This window comes from Nicotiana attenuata, chromosome 2 (assembly GCF_001879085.1).
Source record: "Nicotiana attenuata strain UT chromosome 2, NIATTr2, whole genome shotgun sequence".
In the NCBI taxonomy this organism is placed as follows: Eukaryota; Viridiplantae; Streptophyta; class Magnoliopsida; order Solanales; family Solanaceae; genus Nicotiana; species Nicotiana attenuata.
Window position 1 is genome coordinate 52,946,372 of NC_031990.1, and position 7,936 is coordinate 52,954,307.

The 7,936-nt window shown below is 36.5% G+C and overlaps 1 long non-coding RNA gene across 1 annotated transcript; it reads right to left on the bottom strand.

The window, feature by feature from the left end:
• Positions 4,184-5,921, bottom strand: LOC109210073. The gene is made up of 3 exons (XR_002065484.1): positions 5,600-5,921; positions 5,196-5,378; positions 4,184-4,483 (listed from the first exon to the last, which is right to left on the bottom strand). It is a non-coding gene; the product is annotated as an uncharacterized LOC109210073 (long non-coding RNA).

The window sequence follows — 7,936 nt, forward strand, 5'->3', positions numbered from 1 at the left end:
ATAGGGAGGACATTGATTAACATATAGCAAATAAGCATGAAAAGCATTTAGGGCACATAACACTTAAGACAGGGAAGGAGATAATGAAAGAACAGTGGAAAATGAGGGAAAACAAGTAATTCAGCAGTGTATAAGCACACGTCACCTCGCATATACGCCACTCACATGAAATTCACATAACACATAGTCCGAGGGTTCCTAATTCCCTCAAGTCAAGGTTAGAAACAACAGTTACCTCGCTCCAAGGACCACTCAAAGCTCAACCACAGCTTTGCCTTTCAAACAAGCCTCCGAACCAACAATATCTAGCAAATTATAAACCAAACAATTAAAAATAGCCTTAGGAATCACCCACGATTGCAAAAGATTCAATTTAGATCATTGTTAAAAAAAGTCGACAAAAGTTAACTCCTGGGCCCGCTTGGTCCAAACCCAAAATTTAGACCAAAATCCGATTATCCATTCACCCCCCGAGCCCGGTTATGTAATTTGTTTTGGAATCCGACCTCAAATTGAGGTCTAAATCCCAATTTTACAAAAATCCCTATTTCTACCCAAACCTCCAATTTCCACCATGAAAATACTAGATTTTAGGTTGAAATCTTAGGAGATGTAATGAAATATTGAAAAAAATGAATTAGAATCACTTACCAATGGTTTTGGGAAGAAGGGTGCTTCGGAAAATCGCCTCTAGGGTTTTCTTGTTTTGAAAAATTGAAGAATAAACAAAAATTCCGTCTAACTCAAGTTTTACATAGTTACAGATGTCGCAATTGCGAGAAAAAGGTCGCAATTGCGAACTCCTTCCAAAATCCCAGTGATCCCATTTGCGATAAAGTGGTCGCAAATGCGAACCATGATGCCCTCGCAAATGCGGACCATTATTCGCAAATGTAAATATCATCGCAACAGTGCTGAGTCGCAAATGCGACTCTGCCTTCGCAAAAGCGGAATTAACAAGTTCGCAAATGTGAACTTTTACCTTGTAAATGCGAGTACCCCCTTCCATGCCCAGGCTCGCAAATGCGAGATCTGCAGCAGACACCAGAAACTAAAATGCATCAGCTATGTTTTCTAAGTCCAATTCACTCCGTAGCCTATCCGAAACTCACCCGAGCCCTCGGGGCTCCAAACCAAACATGCAAACTAGTCCAATAACATCATACGAACTTGCTCGCGCAATCAAATCGCCGAAATAACACCTAGAACTACGAATTGAATGCCAAATCAAATGAATTTTTCAAGAAAACTTTGAAACTTCTATTTTTACTACCGGACGTCCGAATCATATCAAACCAACTCTGTTTCTCACCAAATTTGACAGACAAGTCATAACTATAATAATGGACCTATACCAGGTTCCTGAACCAAAATACAGACCCGATATCAATAAAGTCAAATATTGGTCAAACTTTCAAAGTCATTAAGCTTTTAAACTTTCAAATTCCCACAAAATGCGATAGCTCGAGCTAGGGACCTCCGAATTCGATTCCGAGCATATGCCCAAGTTCCAAATCATGATACGGACCCACCGAGACCGTCGAAACACGGATCCAGGTCCGTTTGCTTAAAATATTGACCGAAGTCAACTCAAATTGATTTCAAAGCAAAAATTCTTACTTTTATCAATTTTTAACATAAAAGCTTTCCGGAATAATGCCCCGACTGTGCACACAAATCGATGAAGGATAAAATGAGGTATTTAAGGCTTCAAAATACAGAATTTGGTTCTAAAACATAAAATGACCTATCGGGTCATCACAGTTATCCCTATAAAGAAGGAGGCGTCCAATTCAGAAGTTTGAAAGATATAAATGACTCCTTCACAGCCAAAGCATGGTGAAATCTATGAATTAGGGACTGTTTGTGGAAAGATTTTATGATAGCTAAATACTGCAAAAGGACACACCCTGTAGTTTCTCAATAGAGATCAGGGCAATCACACAGTTGGAAGGCTTTGTGTGCAATCACACAGGGCAATCAACATTGAATGGTTACCTAGAGGAGGGAATATCTCTTTTTGGTATTATAATTGGTCAAAACAAGGTCCTTTGTACAAACTCTTGCCATCAGGAATGAAACCTAAATATGTCCAATTAAAAGATGTCACAGAAGGAGGCAATTGGAAGTATGATGCAATAATTGAAGGCATACCAAACTCAGTCAAGAATATAGTGGACCAACACAAAATCAGGCTTTACCCAGACCTGCCAGATAGAGTGATATGGACAGCAAGCTCAACTGGGAGCTTCTCAGTCTTCTCTGCATGGAAAAGCCTCAGACAAAGGAAAACTCAAGGAATAGTGAACAATGGAATATGGAACAAGCATGTGCCTTTTAAAATGGCCTTCATGATCCGGAGGGCCTTAAATGATAGAGCTCCAACAGATGAGAAGGTAGCAAGATTTGGTTAAAACATCCAAGCTAGATGTTACTGTTGTCAACCTCCATCAAATGGAATAGAGACAGTGGACCACCTATTCTATTCTGGACCACCTATTCTATTCAGGGAATTTGGCTCAAGAAATTTGGACAAGGTTTGCAGGTCCTTTGGGTATAAAAGTAACGGATGGGCATCTGGGTCTACTAGTAGCCAAATGGTGGAATCATAGAACCTTAAATATAGTGGCAGCTTTCATGATTATGGTCCTACCAACCTTGATAATATGTGAATTATGGAGAGTGAGATGTGTGTGCAGATATGGAAATGAAATTCCCTCGGCTTATAGATCAGAGAGTTTAATATTTTACACTCTCCATGAAGTGATCAAACAAAAATTTGGAAGGATAAAGCTGCAATCCTCTTGAGTCCAGCTGCAAAAAGTGATTGATCAACCTATTAACAGCAGGGCATACAGATTGATTAGATGGCAAAAACCTCCGGCATTGGCTATCAAACTTAACAGTGATGGTAGTTGCATTGATGGTAACTTTGGGATCAGAGGAGTAACTAGAGATAACAATGGAAATTCATACTAGCTTACTCTATATACGTTGGACCAGGCACTAGCAACTTGGCAGAAAGTAAGGCTACTCTCTATGGACTGCAACAATGCTGGCGAAGGGGGTTACACGCCATCGTAGCAAAGGCGGACTCGAAACTGATAACCTCATGCGTGAATGAGGGAGCAGCAACACCATGCAGAATTATACAAATTGTAGAAGAAATCAAGAGAATTGTCATTGAATGGAATATAACAGTGCAACATTGCTACAGGGAAGCTAATAGAATTGTGGACAAATTGGCTACAATGAGTCACACACATCGACAACAACTTATTTTCACCAGGTATGAGGATCTACCAAAGCAGGTTAGGGGACATATGCAACTGGACAAGTGGGAACTTGCTTCATTCAGGGTTAGACAAATGAAGCCAGCTAAAATTAATTATGAACCTCCATAATCAAGATTCAGCAGCACGCAGGCTGTCTTACTATTTTAGTTTCATATTTACGCAAACTAGAAATAGTCATGGTAATAGAATAATAGAGTTTAGGCTTATAAACTCTCAGAGGAGAAGCCCAGATGCTCCGATAAGGAGGTGTGAGCGGCTGGTTGTGGAGGGCACGAGAAGAGGTAGATGGCGGGTTAAGAAGTATTGGGGAGAGGTGATCAGGCAGGATATGGCGAGGCTTCAGATTTTCAAGGACATGGCACTTGATAGGAAGATGTGGAGGTCGAGTATTAGGGTTGTAGGTTAGGAGGTAGTAGAGTCTTACCTTACTTCGTACCTTTGTTAGACTAGTCTGGTAGGGTTTTTGTCTAAGATAGCTAGTAGCAATGTGTCTTATTATTTTGCTTTTCAGTGTAGGACCTATTTACTAGCTATCGCTTTTGCTTTGCATCTTTCTTCTTAATTTCATGTTGTCCCTATTTTTCCTATGATTTCTGTGGTGATATTAACATTGTCTCTTTTTGTCTTTTTATTTTCTTGAGCCGAGGGTCTTTCGGAAACAGCCTCTCTACTCCTTCGGGGTAGGGGTAAGGTCTGTGTACACACTACCCTCCCCCAGATCCCACTAGTGAGATTTTACTGGATTGTTGCTGCTTATAAACTCTCATGATGTGCTAACAGGGTAAGGTAATAACCACCCCCCCCCCCCCCCCCCGTGTACTCTTTTCTGGGAAGGAAATAAGATAGAAGCTGCAAATTAAAAAAAAAAAGTACTGCAATTTTTAAAGATTTTAAATTTTAAACATATCATAAAAATCCACTGTTATCTCCAAAATAGGTACATGTATTTCTTCTTGCCCATCAAATGAATTCATGATCCCCTGTCATTTCCAAAATACAACAATATGATTCTTGAAGTCCATCAAATGAACATGCACATATACTAGTTATAAACTAACATTAACTTGTAGAATAACTACTGCTCACAATAGCCACATCTTGACTTGCCTTCCATAACCATGTATCAGTCAGAGGTTGGATTTTTTGTCTCAAGAAATTTTTCTCGGCATCCATGGGAATACGGTTTCCTGTTTCAGAAAAGAAGTTTTATGCTGTGGTATTTATTAGTCACTAGGAGCATAAACTAACAGAATCGCTCAATAATTAAGGGAGAAACAGAAAAGAATTGAATCTATATGCACTTGTAGTGAAAAGATTTTTCATTGAATCCGTAGAGTTTAACTTATTATAATAGATACATACTAATTTTATCGTTACCTATTAAAGCGTATCAGAAAGATATATATAATTACATAATTAATTGATCTGATTATTTAAATATATATTTTGACATCGTCGGTGTATAGAGCTTATTAAGCTCAACAGAAAAAATGCCCTCAGTCAAATATGATAGCCACTGAAAATGTATAAATTTTCATACAAAATTTTAAGAGATTTAATCATATTTAAATATTGAAGACATCAGATATTGACGCACCCACATAGTTTTTGTTTACACACAACTTAAGTGCGAAGTCATTAATTAGTGACGTCAAAGATGTAATGCAATAGTGCTCCTCTTCCATTGGTTAAATTCGCCAAGGCTGAAATTTGGATTTCTCCAAATAATATTAAGTTGTTCATTGCCAGAAAATCCAATAATGGATGCCATATAGTTAGTCAATTAAGAGCAGAAAAATCTAGTCGTTTAACTACCACCAAATGCTTAAATAGTACTGATGCATTATCGTTCAAATGTCTAAACATCAATAATAAAAATTTATAATGTGAAGAACGTACCCAATATCTGGTGATCGATTCAAACACATTGCATATTTGAACAGGAGCACAGTAATGAGTAAGAAACGCAACTAAAAGCTTTAGTACCATCAATCGATCCAAATGAAGTACCTCCTTTGACATGCTTTTCCACATCTCAATAGCTTTTCCATCCACTTCAAGTTCATTATCATCCATCATGTTCTTCACAATATAAAACCGAACAATATAATGACAAATTAAACAATTTGGCTTATATGTCAAGAATGTAAACAGACATATATCCTTGCTGGACAGAGCTGTCCTATTGGGAGACAACATGTAATTTACGGAGGTAATTGAGAGTTGGTCGGAAAACCATAGTTAAAAAAAAAATAGAGTTGAGAATTGAATGACTGACGGAGACATACGAGTGAACAGCTTACATGAAATCCAAAAAGCCGATAGATCTGGGTTGGTCTTCACGCCTCAGTACTTTAACACTTGTTTTCCTCCAATGGTAATTCTATTTCGTTAGTACAAAATCTGTCAATTAATACATGTCAGTCAAAGCGACTGCCACGGAAATGCCACAAGTTTCACTGCTATAGAGACATATAAGTAGAGATACATTATGAGCAATCAACTAATTAATCATCATTTGATTTCCGACACTCAAAGATATACCCTAATATGCGAAGTGAAAGAAAAGTAAGAACCATTTTTGGAAAGCACTCCTGTTAGGACCACTACGCTTAATGTGGACTGGAGGAAACCTTTCCCTTGTTCTAGCTTGCTACATTGGTTGCCGGTTCGACCGAACCTAATAGCTTTTATTCAATATGTTGTATTTGTATTAAAAAATTCAATAAATATGTACACATTATTAATTTTGAACCCAGTAACTTAGAAGAATTATAATTCCAAACCCATAAGTTCAAATCCTAACTCCGCTTCTATACACTATTGAAATGGAAAGCTACTATGTTACATAGGCGGATGCAGACTTATGAGTTCCTACCGTAATTTCAAATTAATATGCAATAATAACTGGGTTCACAGTCAGATGTTCACCAATATTTAATGAATTTCTTAATATAAATACAGGGTCTACGCAAGAGTTACTGGGTTTCCGAAAACCCGTAGTCTATGCACTAGGTCCGCCCCTGACTATGCATGATCATTACTTGGTATTTTATTGGAGATAGGTAGACCTACTGTTTCAACTAACACGCGGGGCTGGACGGGAATTTGTCTTTCTTTTTCATCATATGTTCAAAAACTCACTAACTAATTAATTCAAATTCACATTGCTTAGTGACCGATTAATTCGAAATTTGCACTTGTAATAAGGCCTACAAAAGAATTTTTTATTTTTAATAATTACACACAAAATCTCTAATTAAATATGAGACTCTCATCTATCCGGCCACACTCCTTGCTTGTTGATGGGACTAGTTTAAGCTCTCATAATTGAAGTGGACCGCCTTTCAGGAAAGGGTAAAGATTACCTCCAATGACTCAAAAGTTGAGGGATGTACGAACCTCTAATAAGCTGCCATTTAAAAGTGAAGTTGCATGATCCTAAACTACACATGGCTTTGTCTGGTTGGGTTGGACGCAAAAAACTACTCCCTCTATGTCAATTTCGATGACACACTTTTCTTATTAGTTCGTTCAAAAAATAATGACACATTTTTAAAATTGAAAACAATTCAACTTTAAACTCTTCACACTACTAGAATTCCTGCATAAAGCGACCAAAATTTAACGACCAAAGTTGGTTTGCCAAGAAAAGCGACCAAAGTTGGTCGCTAAACTGGTAAAAATAATAAAATAATGATTTTAAATAAATTAGCGACCAACGTTGGTCGCAACTTGGTCAAAAATTTTGTCAAACTGTTGACCGGACTGGTCAGACTTGCTTCGTCAAAGAATTACTCAGATTAGCGACCAATGTTGGTCGCTTCATGGGACCCACTTATTAAATTTTAATAATTATAACATTATTTTTAAAAAATAACAAAATATAAATAAATAAAATTTAAAATTAGCGACCAAGGTTGGTCGCTATATAAAGAGAAAACAGGTTGAGACCAACTTTGGTCGCTAATTTGGGACACAGTCATAAAATTTTAATAATTATAATTTTGTTTAAAAAAAAAGTATAAAATATAAATAAACATAATTCAACTTTAGGGACCAATGTTGGTCGCTCAGTAGAGTATAGACCAAATTTGGTCGCTAAGCTGGGTCCCGATTAATATTATAAATATAATAAAAAAGATAAATAAATCTGATTTAAGTTTAGCGTCCAACTTGGTCGCTAATTTAAAATTATGTATGTTTAGCGACCAAAGTTGGTCACTATTTAGGTCAACAAAGGTCAAAATTAAAAATCACTTTTGTATTTAGTAAATAAAGAATATAAATGTTAGCCATTAACACTTTTGTAATACAAGGGATGAATAGTACTACGAAGCGTTATATATATATATATATTACTTACGCTATACTATGCACTAAGTATAAGTGTATTAGGTAATATTATATCGAATGTAGCTTATATATATGTAATATATATACTTATGCTGTACTATGCACTAAGTATAAGCGTATTAGGTAATATTATATCGAATATGGCTTATATATATGTAATATATATACTTACGCTGTACTATGCACTAAGTATAAGCGTATTAGGTAATATTATATCGAATATACTATATCTACATATATATACTATACACTTAGTATATATATAGTATACACTATACACTTAG